The sequence below is a fragment of the Ambystoma mexicanum genome, chromosome 10 (genome assembly GCF_040938575.1).
Source record: "Ambystoma mexicanum isolate Mex_15411 chromosome 10, UKY_AmexF1_1, whole genome shotgun sequence".
In the NCBI taxonomy this organism is placed as follows: Eukaryota; Metazoa; Chordata; class Amphibia; order Caudata; family Ambystomatidae; genus Ambystoma; species Ambystoma mexicanum.
Window position 1 is genome coordinate 746158947 of NC_090932.1, and position 16520 is coordinate 746175466.

Genomic DNA, 16520 nt, shown 5'->3' on the forward strand with positions numbered 1-16520 from the left:
GGTGCCATGACTTACATTGAGGAAAATTCCCCTGAAGTGGTAGTGGAAACTGCACACCAGAACACAGGCACGCCTCTCCTGAAAGACTGTTTCCATCGCATCCCTGAGACATTTCGACTCCTGATCGGTTGGGAGTTTTACTGGTTCAGGATGACAGACTCTGATCACAAACCTTCCCAATAGAAAGATGAGTAATCCTGCTAAGTGCAAGTAGCTAGTAGAATGCTCCAGTCTCTTTAGAGAAAGGTGCACTGTAAGCAATAGTGTGCAGTGTGCATTAGAAGTGTCCATAGGGGGACCACCCTCTTTGAAGGTGATGTTTTAGTAGGTGAGGAGCAGGGATCTATGCATGTGAATTGTTGAAAGCACGCATGGATTAAGTAAATGAATAATTGCATCCCCAAGGCAGGAAAGAAAATATGTGTGTTTTCATATGTTTTAGTTGAAAATAAATCCTCCTGGGTCAGAGTACACTCATTTTAATTGCCTATATTTAAAAAGCCTACCATCCTTTCCTACTGCATTAGTTGGATGCTCCACTCAGATCCTGAGGAGATGAATGTGCATCTAGATTGAAATCTCACCACAGCTCATTACTCGGAGATGCACTGTATAGAAAAGTAATTACCAGTTATAGTATTTCCCCTGGGGGCAATTGGCATAAAGGTATGGCACTGATGTGCATGGATACATTCTAAAATGGAATGTGATCCACTCAAGCAATAAACCCTGAACTGGGGGGACATTACGGAGTTATGCTATGCCCCGTGTCTATCATTACAGGTACGAGCCCAGCAAGGGCCTCAATGAAGGCCTCAGGGCACTACCTGACTCAGTAATGCCCCCTAGTGAAGGGATTATTGTTTTTAGTATCCTGGCACGTTGGACCGGGATACTAAAACCTTCTTTCTTCCTTTGCTAAAGAAAGAAAAAAGAAATGGCCGCTGTGGAAGGGAAAACGAAGTCAGTTCTCCCTTTCCAAATACAACCATTGAAAATAATAAAAGAGTAAGCGAACATAATGGCCACCATGGAAAGGGAGAGTAGTCCCTTCTTCCTTTCCATTTCGGTGTGTTGCAGATCAGGAGCGGAGGCTCTGGGGAGAGAAGTGTTCCCAGCGCTTCTTCTCCCAAAAAGGAGCCAAAAGAAGGTAAATTGGGGGGAGAGGGGAAAGGAAGGAAATTTGTGAATGTGAGGGGAGCACATACCTTGTTCCCCAGCGGGGGAAGATGACGACCTCCAGCCCTGAGTAGGCCCAGGGTGGCGGATTACTGTCTGGTAATCCCCCCGTTCCGAGCCTCCTCATTGGGTTGGGAGGCTGCCACACACCCCCTTCGCCTGGTACTAATGGTGAATAGTTTTGAAAAATATGACATGTTCAAAGTTAACTATTTCATCTGAAGAGAATTTTTCAAGAATAAACAAAAGGCATTGATATATCAAGGCGTGCCATTGATGAGGAAAATAGCATGGTATGGCAAGCTCGGTTCCAAGAAGAATTTGTGTACTGTGCAGTGCATGCTATGGTTGCTTCAACAAGTGATGGAGTATCTCAGGGGTATCACCATTTCTACTGGGCAGCAAATGGAGAGAATGTTTTCCCATTTAAGAAAAAAATGCATTGAAGAACTAAGTTATTGAGCTGCCTTCTCCGTGGGCTTTGTTGTATAGACTGGAGGTAGAAAGAAACATGAGGAAATGTGAGTGATCCTGTATTACTGTCAGAGCTAGGAATGGATGAAGGAAGATCTGGACATACTCTGCATGTGTTGGAAGAATGCATGAAGTGGTTTATGCAGTCAGTTTTTGTGCAGTTGTTGTGATAGATGTGAGTCCCTTCAAGTGAAATTAACGATCAATACACTGAAAAAAAAACAATAACAACCTTTATTCAATCATATTTGGGAGCATGGGAGCAGCTCTCCTTCACTTTGTAGCACTCGCTTCTTTCATGTTCCACTCTCTCATAGTGCTTTGCACATAGTGTTGTGTCAGAAGGGTCCAAATCCGTGCAATGTCCATACTAGCCTGATCCCTGAGTGCCACTACCAGCATCCACTGCTGCTGGGCTATGGTGGCCCTTCAGAGGAAGCCAGACCAAGCCACTTACACCATCACATTTTACAAAGACAACAGCCAGAGATGTGCCAAAAGAGCAAGCCATGTATTGCTGAACAGTCTACCACTGCTTTTGGTAACTACACATTAGTTCAGGCTACGCTCACCCACTCATACGTTATCATCCTCCACCACCAATGTCTACTCACTGTTATTACACTGCAGAATCCTCTCCTCCCCACACTAACTTGTACTACCCATTACATTTACACTTGAATTAGCATCCAATAGACAGAAGACTACCGCTGACCCACCGAGGCCAGGTGCCCACACATGTTACACACACTGTACACTCAGACTACCGCAGTCTCACATTCAGGGTCAACAACATCTCTGCACCTGGTTACATCACACAATACAATGTGCAAACCCACTTGGCTAGGCCTCATGTTCACTGCACTACTGTGTATACCTGTTACCTTCTGGCATACTCAGACCATTGCCTTTAACACCTCAGGTTCCTGTGACCTTGCCCAACCTCAACACTCACAACAGAACCTGAACTGTACAGGCACCTTACACGCACTTCTATCATCCCCAACACTGCCTTCCCCACCTATATTCAATATGTCAGACACCAACCCCTACCTGAACTCCCCAGCCCTCTGGATACAACATTTTGCTGCTAAACCAACGCCAATCCAACCTTGTGCAACACCCCTTAGAAACCTAAGACTTGGCTCTAGATCCTGCCACAAAACGCATCACTCACGTATACGCACCACTACCATCCACAAGTCCACTCCCACGCGCATCATCACTGCATCCCATTCACAACACATCCCCACTATCAACCATGACAGCAGCACCATGACTCACAAAAACGCACCTATCAAGGCCGCACTAATTAATGCTAGGTCACTCCCAACTCACGCCCTCGATATCGCTGACTTCATCTTCTCTGAAGATCTGGACCTTCTGGCCATCCCGGAAACTTGGCTCCATGCTGCATCTGGCCCAGCACTCTCCTGGCTGTCCCAGACAATTACACCATCATGAGATGTGACAGAAATAATAATCAATCTAATATATATTTAGTATTGGCCTACTCCAAGCTGCTCGAAAGTCGCTTGCGAGAGAAATCTGTGTTCCAAGGTGCTGACCTTTAATCTATGTAGGCCGCCATTTTAGGTCAAACCGCCATTTTAGGATTCGTTGTGGAAAATTCACCCTGTGAGCTAAAATGGTGGACGATGTCATTGCAAAATACAACATGGCCGTCTTGACCTCTGTACATAGCTAATGTGTAATCTGCCTGCAGGCCACTTGTTGAGGTCATGAACAGAGACCTCGTCCTTCGTTGACCTATGTGTAAAGGCATCACTCGTGCAATGAAACTAATCCACAAGCATATATTGAGATAATGTTTTTACATACTGAACGAAGAACATCTGTCTTACTACATTGTATTTATGTTTAAGAAGGCCTGCATGCAAAACTTTAGAATACACAGTTAATGCATACGCTTGTTGTTACATGTATTAAAGACAAACCAGTTATATGTGGTTATTTGAGACTCGGCACAAACCCTAGAATTGGTGATGTATAAAGTAGAATATTAACCCGAAGTGGGGCTGGACATAGTGCCCACAAAATGTATAAGAAGCAAATGCATTCTAATGTACAGCGTCCCTCACTGAACACACTGAACCACGCTGGAGTTCGTTGTGTTGTACTGAGGGCCGATAGCTATCTGACTTTGCACTGTTTTTGTAATTGAATTCAGTAGAGAATAAAGTACTTTGTATGTTCCTTTGTAACCCGTGTTCGGTGTATTTCCTTTTGGGGTACTCAGCCTCGCTATTTTATTTCTGTTTTCACAGTTGGCGCCCAAATAGGGACCCTCAAGATCGATGCCGGATTGTTGAAGGTTGACACATGCTATCGGACCGGGATCGGACGGTGTGACAAAAAGAAAAGGGCCCCTGGATGAGACGCGACACCTCAGCAGCACTGCACGACCCGATCCCTGGACGATTAGCCTGTGGTCTGAGATGGCACCTTGACGAGGGTCCACTTATCGAGGAGGGCAGATTTGCCGAAATCACCATACACGAGGTAAGATTAGTTAGGTAAGATTCTTAGAAGTACCGATCGGTCCTCCTTAGGTTTGGTCAGGTGAGTCGTGACCCAATTCTTAATTCAACCCTGACAATTTGAATTTTGACGCATTGTATCTGCAGACACAATTATTGACCAGGTAACACCAAGAATTTGAGATATGCCTTGGAAATTCTCTACCTGCTTTAGGGCATTATTCCGCAGTGATAGACAATCATTGGAATTTAGCTGTCCGGCAGCACAGGAGGGGTCGCCGGCATGTACTATGTACTGTAAGCATGGCATTGGAAGTATAGTATTTCATGATATTTGGCACAGACAAACCAGACATGCCTCCGAACTTCAGTGGCCAATCAATGGTAGTTTTGAGATCTCTCGCATTGAATATTTGGAGTCAGTCTTGTTAAAGAAAATGGCTAGACCTGCAGCATTTGATGTTTTACAGAATTGGAAAAAAGACGTGTTACAACAGCTTAAGAGTAGAGAGAAACATGTGCGCCGCCATAAAACGAATGCCGAAAAAGCATTGTTATATGACCATGATAAACAGTCTGAATCGGCTAAAAATATGGAAATGGATTTCTCAATGGTATTCAGAAAATCTATCTTTCCAAAGATTTTCATGTTTCTGATGAGTTTATTGATAAAATATTAAATGAACGCAGGCCTGGTGCCACTGCGCCACCGCTGTATGTTCCTCTTCCCGCTGCTGTACCTCTTCCTGCTGTTATTCCTGCTCTTCCTACTCAACCTGTTGTTCCTACTCCTCCGGTTTTTGTCACTCCACCTGCTTCTCTGCCTCTTTTTATCGCACCAGTTATAGTACCCCCATCGAATTTGCCTGCTCCCTCTCTTCCAAGTGGTCCTGAGCTGCTTGTAATCGATCGTGGTGCAGGGTCAAAGGTTGTCACTCGCAGTACTGTACAACCGGAGAAGAAACGTGAGTTAATTGCATGGACTAAGCATTGTATGGAGAAGGATGATCAAGCTAGCGTTTTTTCCACACTTTTTAATACGGATAATTTTCCAGAGAAAAATGTTTTTATTAAAGGTTTAGGGATTCAGTTATGTATAATGTGGGGAAGAATAAATAATGCAGATGTTCCGCAAGGGTTAAGGGATCTAAATACTTTAGCACTTTCCAGAGACACTGCGGAGAAGGTAAATGATCATGTCGAGAGGTTATTTGGGTATAGAAAGGAGTTAGAAAGGATACAGAATGAGGATGATGAAGAGGAAAATATGTATGTACAGAAACGGTTCCTTCCTTGTCGTAAACCGATATTGGAGGAAATGCAAATTTGTAAGAAAGATGTGATTAGATGGATTTCAGACATATCGATAACTCCACTTGAGGTATATGACACATATAGTCAATATATGTTGGAAATGCAGAGGAAAGTGATACAGGTAATGGTAGAGTACCTGCAGGATGAATGTGTAAAAAGGAAGATTAGTTGTCCCACAGAGTTATTGAACATTTATAAGAGAGCGTTTTCACTTGACACTTCTTCGACTGCTTTAGCGCTCGACTTGGCTCTGTTGCTTAGTAAGCGTTCGGAGTTGCCTACATCTCAGTTGCCTATGAGAGAGATTCCTCCGACATTTGTCCCGAAGGTTGAGGTTGTGGCCTCTGCTGCACAGGGTATAGTCGCTGTGAACATTCCCGCACTTTATGTATCACAGTTGGTTCACGTCTCGTTTTCTCGACAGGAAGTGAACACCATTAGACAGTCTATTCCTGATATTAGGAAAAATCAGACAGGGTTTTATAAAGAGGTGGAATCTGTTTTGCAGTCCTCAGTGTTCACCTTAGGTGACATTGATTTGTTGTTTCCTGTACTCCTGCCCGGAGATTTATGGAAACAAGTTTGAACTATTGACGATGTACCCGGGTTGGGAGATACATGGGCGAATATAACTAGACTCGATGGGGAAAGGCCAGCTGGCGAAAGACCACAACAGGTGATGTTAACTCTGCCTGGTAGAATCATTGCTAAATTGAAAACCATAATTCCTGAAAAAAGAATTATTTGGGACAAGCTTACGGCCTGTGTCCAACGAAAGTCTGAAGGTGCTACCCAGTTCTTTAATCAGTTCGAACAGGTATTCTCAGATTTCAGTGGACAAGACTTAGGCACAGAGTCTGGGAAAAGATTATTTGTGGACAAATTTGTACGTGGATTACTGACTGACATCCAGTCACAGATTATGTCTTCTGAGAGCCCTTGTCAGGCGAAATCACAATCAGAAGTACTGCACAAGGCTCAGTACTATGAAAACCGTGTCAATAATGAAAAAGATAGGATTGAAAAATGTAAAAGCGATTTAAAAACTAAGGTGTTATTGCAGCAAATTGTTAGGGGCCCCAGAGGGGGTAACTCTCAGGTTAGAGGTCAGTATGTCCTACAGGGGAATGTGCCCTTGGGTCCTGTGAATATTAATCAATGTGCTTATTGTCGTCGAGAGGGTCATTGGCGAGCACAATGCCCCGTCCTTCAACAGAGGTGGAATAATACATTTGGTAATGTGGGTAGGCGATCCAGAGGTCGCCCGGGTGTAGGGGGCCCTGGTAGAGGTCAGTTTACACAGGACCCTTAACAACCTTTTTCGCAGGACAATCAGACTCCGAGTGCAGACACTAGGAATATATTTGATCATCCTTCCGCTGCATATTTATCTGAAGTGCTTCCTTTTGATAATATTCTGTTTCGTTAGGATTGCCCGAAGCGGGGTTTGGAACCTACACCTATTCCCGTCAATAAGAAAGGTCCCTACGTTGAAATGATGGTGGGAAATAGGAAACATCAGTTTTTGATAGACACTGGAGCACAGAAGTGTTCCATTGATCATTCACGGGTTCCAAACATTCCACTGTCAGGGCAAACCAATGTTTCTGTAGGGTTTTCCGGTATACCAGTTGTTTGTCCGGTTTCTATGCCGGTACCTATTTCTTTGGGTCCCTTTACGGACCAGTGTCCTTTTCTGTTGACCTCGGATTGAGGGGAGAACTTGCTGGGGTCCAATTTGTTAAAAGAATTAAATTCAGTGATTTATTGTTCTTCTGATGGAGTGCGCTTGATGATTTCACCACAGCAATCTTCTGCCTCGCAATTTTGACTAGACCTTTGCCTCCAGAATTCATTGATGTACCAGAGAGCCTGTGGGCTGTCAACGACAATGATGTTGATGTTAAGATAGTTTTGAAACATGGAATTGAGCTGCCACGCTTTCCCCAGTATAAGATTTCGGTTGAGGGCGAGCAAGCTTTGAAATGTATTGTTTCTGATTTTGTGCATCGCGGTGTGATTGAAGAAATTTTAGGAAGTTTGTGTAATAGTCCGATTTTACCCGTGTACAAGAAAGGCGATAATGTAATCCCATTCCGTTTTATAATTGATTTACGTGCCATTAATAAAGTCGTGGCACCACAATTTCCAATTGTGCCTGATGTGACAACAATCCTAACCATGATTCCAGCTACAGCTACTTACTTTAGTGTTGTGGACTTAAAGAATGTATTTTTTAGTATTCCTATACACAAGGATAGTAGATATTTGTTCGCGTTCACCTTAGGGGGACGCTCGTTTACATTTACTCGTGCACCTCAATGGTATACAGAGAGTCCTAGTATTTATAGTAGGGCTTTGAAAGAACAACTTTATACCCTTGAATTGCCCTCTACCTGTACTTTGCTTCAGTACGTTGACGATTTGCTTCTGGCTGCTGACTCTGTGAGTGCCTGTAAGGAGGGCACTGTGTTGTTACTTATTCATCTAGCTAACCATGGTCACAAAGCTTCGCTTAAAACATTTCAATATTGTTGTCAGGAGGTCACCTATTTAGGCTATCTCCTGTCAAAGGAGGGAAGAAGATTGACATCTGAAAGAATAAAACACATTTCTGGCATGTCTGTCCCAAATACGCAGAAGGAAGTAAGGGCCTTGATAGGTATGGCGGCTTACTGTAGGTTGTGGATCCCAAAATGTTCACTAGTGATAAAACCGATGCTGGCCTTTCTTCGCTGTTGCCATGGACCTCGGAACACCAGCAATCGTTTGACTTGATAAAGACTGCATTATGCTCTGCACCAGTTTTGGGCACACCAAACTAGGAAAAGGCCTTTGTATTGTTTCTGCACGAATGTGATGGATGTGCTTTGGCTGTATTAACGCAGGAGCATGGAGGGAAGAATAGGCCGTGCGGTTACTATTCCTCTGCCCTTGATCCTGTAGCATGCGCTTTGCCAAGATGTTTGTGCGATGTCGCTGCTGCTGCCGCGTCTGTAAAACAGAGTGAGGGAATGGTCCTAGGCCATGATATGACCCTGATGGTGCCTCACTCTGTAGATGTTCTATTGAACCGAACTCAAACGCAACACCTCACTTCCGCACGGTTGACGAGATATGAATTGATCTTGTTTGCCCCTCACATTCAAATTAAGAGGTGTTGTGACCTTAATCCGGCTGAACTCCTACCTTTTCCGAAAGATACTACTTGCAGCAATGAAGAATCACATGATTGTTTGTATATGACCGAGCAAGAAACAAAGGGCAGGATTGATTTGAAAGATACCCCTTTGGATAATCCGCAAGGAGAGCTGCTTTGTGACGGCTCCTGCTTTAAACTTCCGGATGGTACATTCACAGCTGCTTATGCAATCACTACATTGAGCACGGTTGTGGAAACTAATAGAATTACGCATAATTCTGCGCAGGCCGCAGATATTATAGCATTAACCCAAGCTTGTGAACTTTCCGAAGGGCTTGTAGTAAATATATATACTGATAGTCAGTATGCCTTTTGGGTGGTTCACAACTTTGGGAGACTTTGGTCGGAAAGAGGGTTCCTAACCTCGCATGGCACCAAGATTCAACATGGCTCCCGAATAGTGCAACTACTCTCAGCACTTGCCCTCCCTACTCAGTTAGCAGTTGAAAAATGTACCCCAGATCGAAGGATTGTAGATAATATTGGAAAAGGGAATGCTTTCGCTGATAAAATAGCTAGACAAACAGCCACTGATCTCTTTACGGAGATATATGTTTCAAGGGAGACTGAAAATGCCTATGTAATGGATGAGGGCGTTGGGTCTGTACAGGATATCCAAGCCGATGCCGCATTAGAAGAATCCTAGAGGTGGGCTGAGGGCTTGGGAAAACTTGATGATGATGGGTGTTGGGTGGATACGGTTGATGGAAAATGGCTACTTCCTGATGCTTATGTGATGATGATGGTTGTAATGGCACACGGTCCTACTCATGTGTGTGCCCAGCAGATGACGAAAATGTTGGAAAAGTTTGGGTAAACGACAAAATTTCAAAAATTGCTCAGCATTTCGCCCAGAACTGTATGATTTGCCTACAATATAATGTGGGAAAGGGGACAGCAAACCCAAGGGGAAGTTTTGGGCCACCCTCTGTCCCATTCAAAGTAATCCACTTTGATTTTATTGAAATGGAACGATGCAACAATCTAAAATATGTCCTTGTGGTCATTTGTGCCTTTAGTAAGTGGGTTGAGGCTTTCCCCGTTAAAGATGCAACAGCCATGACCACTGCGAAAACCATGTTAAAGGAGTACTTTCCCCGGTTCGGTTTGCCGAGAGTTATCTGGTCGGACAATGGTCCACATTTTGTCGCCGCTGAAATCCTACAGATAAGTACAGAGTTACGAATTGACAAACGGTTTCATTAGGCCAGACACCCTCAGAGCGCCAGACTAGTAGAAAGACACAACGGTATCATCAAGAACAAGCTCACTGAGACGTGTGCCGGCACCAAATTAAATTGGCCGGACGCCTTACCGATCGTGTTATTCGCCCTGCGTACAACCCCTCAAACTAAGACTGGGCTCTCTCCATTTGAGCCGGTAATGGGGAGACTTGCCAATATCTGTAATCTTCCAAAATGTCGAAATTTGAAGAACGTTGAAAATGTACTACTTTCAGATTATTGTAGCCAATTGACTAAAAACCTGTATTTGATTTACCACCAGGTACGAGAGGCCTTACCTGTGCGATACTAGGTCCCAGGCGACGGCATACGACCAGGGATCTGGGTGCTTGTCAAATCATTTGAGCGCACCTCCTGCCTCGCGCCTCGCTGGCGTGGGCCATTCCAGGTCCTGTTGGTCACCCAGACAGCAGTGCGGGTAGCTGGGCGAAAGAACTGGATCCACACGTCACACATCAAGAAACTTCCTCACCCTGTGCCACATGCTACAGAAGAAGCAGAACCCCTTGTGATACTGCAACTGATGATCCCAAAGCAGTAAGGAGCACTGAGAGTGTGTCGGAGAATATCTCTAAGCCCAGAAGGCTTGGGGAAGCTGCCATTTTGTCTCCACACTCTCTGCAAATTTTGCACCCGGAAACGGCTGTTTCAAATTCAGCCTCCTCACTTGCCTCTGACACGTTGCTTCCAACGGGAAGTGACGACACATTGTTTCCAGATCAATCAGTACCAGGAACAGCCAGGTACCACTTACGTTCAAGAAAATAGACATATGGCACGGTTCTGCTTTGAATCTGATAGACATACGGCACGGTTCGGCTGTGCATTCAAGGAAGGAAAAGAGTCATTGAGGGCTTGCTTTTGCCCAAATTTGTGAAAGGGGATTCGGTTGGCTAGGGTTGTTGAAGGACTAAGAAATCGCGCGACCGGGGGGTCGCCAGCAACGAACATTGGGGTTTCCATTTGAAGACTGCAATGCCTGCTACTGCCGCCGCTCGTATTGGACTTGTAAATAAGGGGGTGACCAACCGGGACAATGGACAACATGCCTGGGCCCCAAAAACGTATTGCTGTATTTTTGTAATGATATTTGGGTTTCTTTTAGTCGCTGCCTTAGGATTATTGTACCTTGAGGAAACTCATTCCTTAGAACTTTTGTTGCCTGCTGAAAATGCACCCATTGTTCCTACTCCCTTTGTATATTTGCACACTTTATCCCCTCGGGATTCCCAGCACAGACAAGGTACCATAATAACACACTACTACTTATCATGAATGCTACACATGCCATTTTTAATAAATCCAATTGCTGGGTTTGTTCGCATTTACCGCAACATGGGGATAAGGGGCTAGGTTGGTATATTTATCCTCTACCGTTGACAACTGCCTGCTATGCTTCTCTAAGAGCACTGTTCTTTGGCCGATGGAATGATAACGTCTCAGGGAACTTTGATGCCACCAATTTGAATAGTTTTGAGAAACGTGTTTTGACTCCCCTGGGATGCTCCCTTTTTGCAAATAGGAGTAAACCGAATGTTGCTTCTATTAGGCCTTCTGATAAACTGTCTCGTCCCTTCCAATCTTTGATTTCCTTTAAAATGGCTCTGATAGGCAATAAGGATGCCATGCCTCCTTCCTACACTGTTAACCATAGCCCCAATTCAGTTTCTTTCTGCATACAGAGGAATGGCGCTCGGCCAATGGGAGATTTTAAAGGTTGTGCCAACGTTGCAAATTTGACTCAGGAAGATAGACCTTTGTATGTAGGCGAACCTGTCTATTTCGTTTGCGGTAATATAGCGTTTCCATGGTTGCCCAGAGATTGGCAGGGAACTTGTTATTTAGGGATCCTGTTACCTGGGGTGTTCATAGCAAGTACTATAGAAAATTCAAAGGCTCGCCCACGACGGGACGAGAATGGTGACACCCCAGCACAAGTCTTGGGAGATATAGCAAAATCAGTTGTGCCATTTTGGGGGCAGATAGCGAATTCAGAAGATATCAGGAGACTAGCGAGAGTACTGGAGAGAACCATCAACCGGATCACGGATATACTCTACAACATGACATTAGAGCAGAAAGCAATAAGATTAGTAGCACTGCAGAACCGGATGGCATTAGATGTCATTCTGGCTGAACGTGGTGGAGTATGTAAATTAGTGGGGCTCACTTGCTGCGTTTCCTACCAGATTCCTCCTCAACTATCTCCAAGGCTATACAGAATCTGCACGTCCTTACTTCCAAAGTGCATGTTCCCAAGGGAAATTGGGATCTTGGCGCTTGGTTCTGGGACTTCTTGCGATCTTGGGGTTGGAAAGTACTTTCGGTCTTATTAATTATTTTGGGAATTCTGTTGTTTCTTTGTTGCTGTATTCAGTGTCTGCCTGGTAGTTGTTAGATGCTAGGGGGATGTTGCGCACAAGCGATAGATTCGATAGGACATAAGGTGTATGCCTCAGATCAGACTTCCAAAGAATATGTGTTAAAGGATATTTTAGCAAAATACCTAATGGCAATAGATATTTCAGATAGTGATTCAGGGTACATGGATAATGATGCATGGAGTTATTTGCAAGGAGACCCAAAGTAGTTTTTAGCACTAAGCATAGGCCAAAAGGAGGGTTTGTCGGAATAGAAAGTATATTGTGCCTCCTATTGTAAAAATATATATTTAATATTGGCCTACGCCAAGCTGCTCGAAAGTCGCTTGCGAGAGAAATCTGTGTTGCAAGGTCCTGACCTTTAATCTATGTAGGCCGCCATTTTAGGTCAAACTGCCATTTTAGGATTCGTTGTGGAAAAGTCACCCTGTGAGCTAAAATGGTGGACGATGTCATTGCAAAATACAACATGGCCGTCTTGACCTCTGTACATAGCTAATGTGTAATCTGCCTGCAGGCCACTTGTTAAGGTCATGAACTGAGACCTCGTCCTTCGTTGACCTATGTGTAAAGGGATCACTCGTGCGATGAAACTAATCCAAGAGCATATATTGAGATAATGTTTTTACATACTGAACGAAGACCATCTGTCTTACTACATTGTATTTATGTTTAAGAAGGCCTGCATGCGAAACTTTAGAACACACAGTTAATGCATACGCTTGTTGTTACATGTATTAAAGACAAACCAGTTATATGCAGTTATTTGAGACTCGGCATGAACCCTAGAATTGGTGATGTATAAAGTAGAATATTAACCCGAAGTGGGGCTGGACATAGTGCCCACAAAATGTATAAAAAGCAAATGCATTCTAATGTACAGCGTCTCTCACTGAACACACTGAACCACGCTGGAGTTCGTTGTGTTGTACTGAGGGCCGATAGCTATCTGACTTTGCACTGTTTTTGTAATTGAATTCAGCAGAGAATAAAGTAATTTGTATGTTCCTTTGTAACCCGTGTTCAGTGTATTTCCTTTTAGGGTACTCAGCCTCGATATTTTATTTCTGTTTTCACACGCCCACAGCAGGCACCAAAATCAACATAGCTCCTGATATCCCCACTCACAACAAAAAGAAATTACTCCCCTTAATCACCGATCTGCTCAATAAATCAGCATCGCCTGACTCAGACCCTACAGTCCTTGTCGACATATATAATTGTACCATCTTAAAAGCCTTAAACAGCATCGCCCCATTAAAACTGTGCAAACCCAAACCACGCCACCACCTTAACTCATGGTTCGCACCACAGTTAAGAGACCTTTGTAAACCTAAAACAAATGCTGAGGCTCACTGGAAAAGCAGCCCATCTGTTTCTAATAAAATTTCACTAATATCTGCTTGAACCAACTGCAAAGACGCTACACCCCTCAGCAAAAAAGATGTCTACAATAACTGCATCCTGTCGGCTGAATCCAACACAAAAGAACTCTTCAAGCTTCTCAAAGAACTTGAGTCACCCATAGCTCCACTAGACCAATGTGTCACGGACTCATCCTGGTGTTCCAACATTCAGAAAGCCCTGCTTGACAAATTGGCTTCCCTACAAACAAAAATGTACTTAAGAAAATGCAGCATCACCCTTGACTCAGTATTTAACTCCACCCCCAACACCAACTCAAATTGTCTACAAAACCTTTCAGCTTCTCACCTCTCACTATTTGGGAATTAGAGAACATCATCAAAAAACTCAAACCTACTGTCAAGGTGACTCCTGTCCAGCACCTATCATTAAAGATTCTGCATATGGACTTGCCCCATTCTTCACCACCTTCATTAGCGCTGCCTTCAAATCGGTGATTGTACCGGATAACCTTAAGGATGCTTGGGTGATACCATTAATTTAAAAAATCACCTTGGATCCTAGCAATCCAGCCAACTACAGACCCATAACTACGGTACCCTTCCTCCTAAAAATCCTGGATAGGGCAGCCTATCTTCAAAATCAGCATACCTCGAAACAAACAATCTTCTCGGTCTCATGCAATCAGGATTCCGCCCTAGACACAGTACCGAAACTGCCCTTATTGACCTTACAACACAAAATGAAGATTTCAAAGATAAAGGCAAATTAGCGCTACTCCTACTTCTCGACCTATTGGCAGCTTTCGATCTGGTCAACCACCAAATTCTGTGCCAACACCTCAAAACAGCTGCCTACTTCTCAGATGAAGCCACCTCTTGGATTCCTTCTTTCCTCGCTAACAGAACTATGCAGGTCTTCTCATCATCTGCATCAGCCAAACCACCACCAGTTCTCTGTGGAGTACCTCAAGGCTCCTGTGTATCCCCAACACTCTACAATGTATTTACTAAGCCCCTTTTTGATATTCTCGGTGTCTCATGCACTAATTAGTCTGACGACAACAAGATACTTATCCCCATTACTGGCGACCATGCAATCGACTCTGAAGCACTCAATGATGTCTACTTGATCATCCAGCTCTGGATGGCTCATCATGGGCTGTGCCTAAATGATGAGAAAACCGAGCTACTCATCCTAGAGTCCCACACCAGACTTAACAAACTGAATCCCACTTTCAAATCCTTCACCATTGACGGAAACATTATCAACGTCTCAAAGGATACCAAAACACTCAGTATCTACCTTGACTCTAATCTGTCACTGTCACGGCTATTCGTTTTGCCCACAGTGCGATGCCTGACTTCAACATGGCGGTTTGCGCTGACATGCCTGACTCTAACATGGCGGGCCTCGCGGACCGCTACAGTGTGTGTAGCGGTCTAGTTGTTGCGCCCCATCATGCTTTGTGATGTTTCCGGGATGGTACGCCGACGGCTTATCAACCTGCACATCCCGGACAAGGACGCGTTGCTACTCTCCAAGGAGCTGGCGAACGCTACGACGTCTCGGTGCTTTTCAGTCCCGTGGGTTCTCTGAGCTTTTCTAAGCTACTCACCTTTGAAGAATTTGTTTCCTGCAACCGTCTCCGACCGGTTTGGTTCCCTAGTGATCCATCACCCTTTGCCTTCTTTCCTTCTGGACATCCGTTATCTCTAAATATGGAGAGGGTTTCTGGTCATTCTCGTGTGCCCAGTCCCTTAGTTCATCCCTGGTCTTCTACTATTCTCATCTCAAGACCGTTTTACCAACTGATCCTTTGGTAAGATTCCTGCTTCAGGGGTTGCTCATCTTATTTCTAGGCAACTTTAAGACTAATCACTCTGTCTCTCTATCTTTCATCAGCCGGCCGGGCATTACTGCTGTGGCCCCGATCCTCTAAAGACACAACCAGTCAGCTCCAAAACTCCCGGGATAGCGTAATCTACATCCACGGGACTTCTCAAGGAGTCTACGTTCCCTAGCAGCTCCACAGGGTTTTATTCCCCAAGAGGGTTTCCCTGGGAACCTTCCTCTGCCCCGGCCTTTGTGCCGGTTCACTGGGAGTTTCTCGGGGGGAATTCTAATTGACATCTGAATATCGAAAGAGTCATCAATCTCCACCTGGATATTCGTTGTCTTCTAATCCTCATCAATCCTTGCTCCATTCCCCAGGTGAGACCTTTTTGTTTCTATGTGATCCTCACACGGGGTCTCTCTGATTGTGATACAGTGAAGTTTTGTTTAAAGTCATAACAGTTAGCAACGCCCAAAAAAGAAGAAGAGTCTCATTTTCACTTTCAATTGCCCCTGGTGGGGAATACATTTTGACTATAAGGCTAGGATGGATCCACAGCAGCAACAGATTCAACAATTGATTGCTGCAGTGCAATCCCTAACTAATGAAGTTCAGCAATTGAAACAAGACAACACCTCCTTGAGACAGCAGCAGCAACATGCGTCTCAACAGATTGCACAACAAGCTAATATATCTCGCATGCCCCATTGTTCCGAGGTTCCTCCCGGACCTCTTCCCGGTGGGCAATTTGATGGGAACCCACATAGGGTGAAGGAGTTTCTTGAGGCATGTGCTGTGCAATTCGCATTTAAAGCACATTTTTTTCACACGGACCGGGATCGGGTTGGCTACATGGTATCTCAGATGGTAGGACCCGCATTAGCTTGGGTTACTCCTTTAGTTACCAATAACAACCCATTATTGGACTCCTACACTGCCTTCTGCAATAGCATTCGTACTATGTTTGGGCGACAGGAGATTAAGGTTGCTTCACAAGAACATCTCTTGGATCTCAAGCAGGGC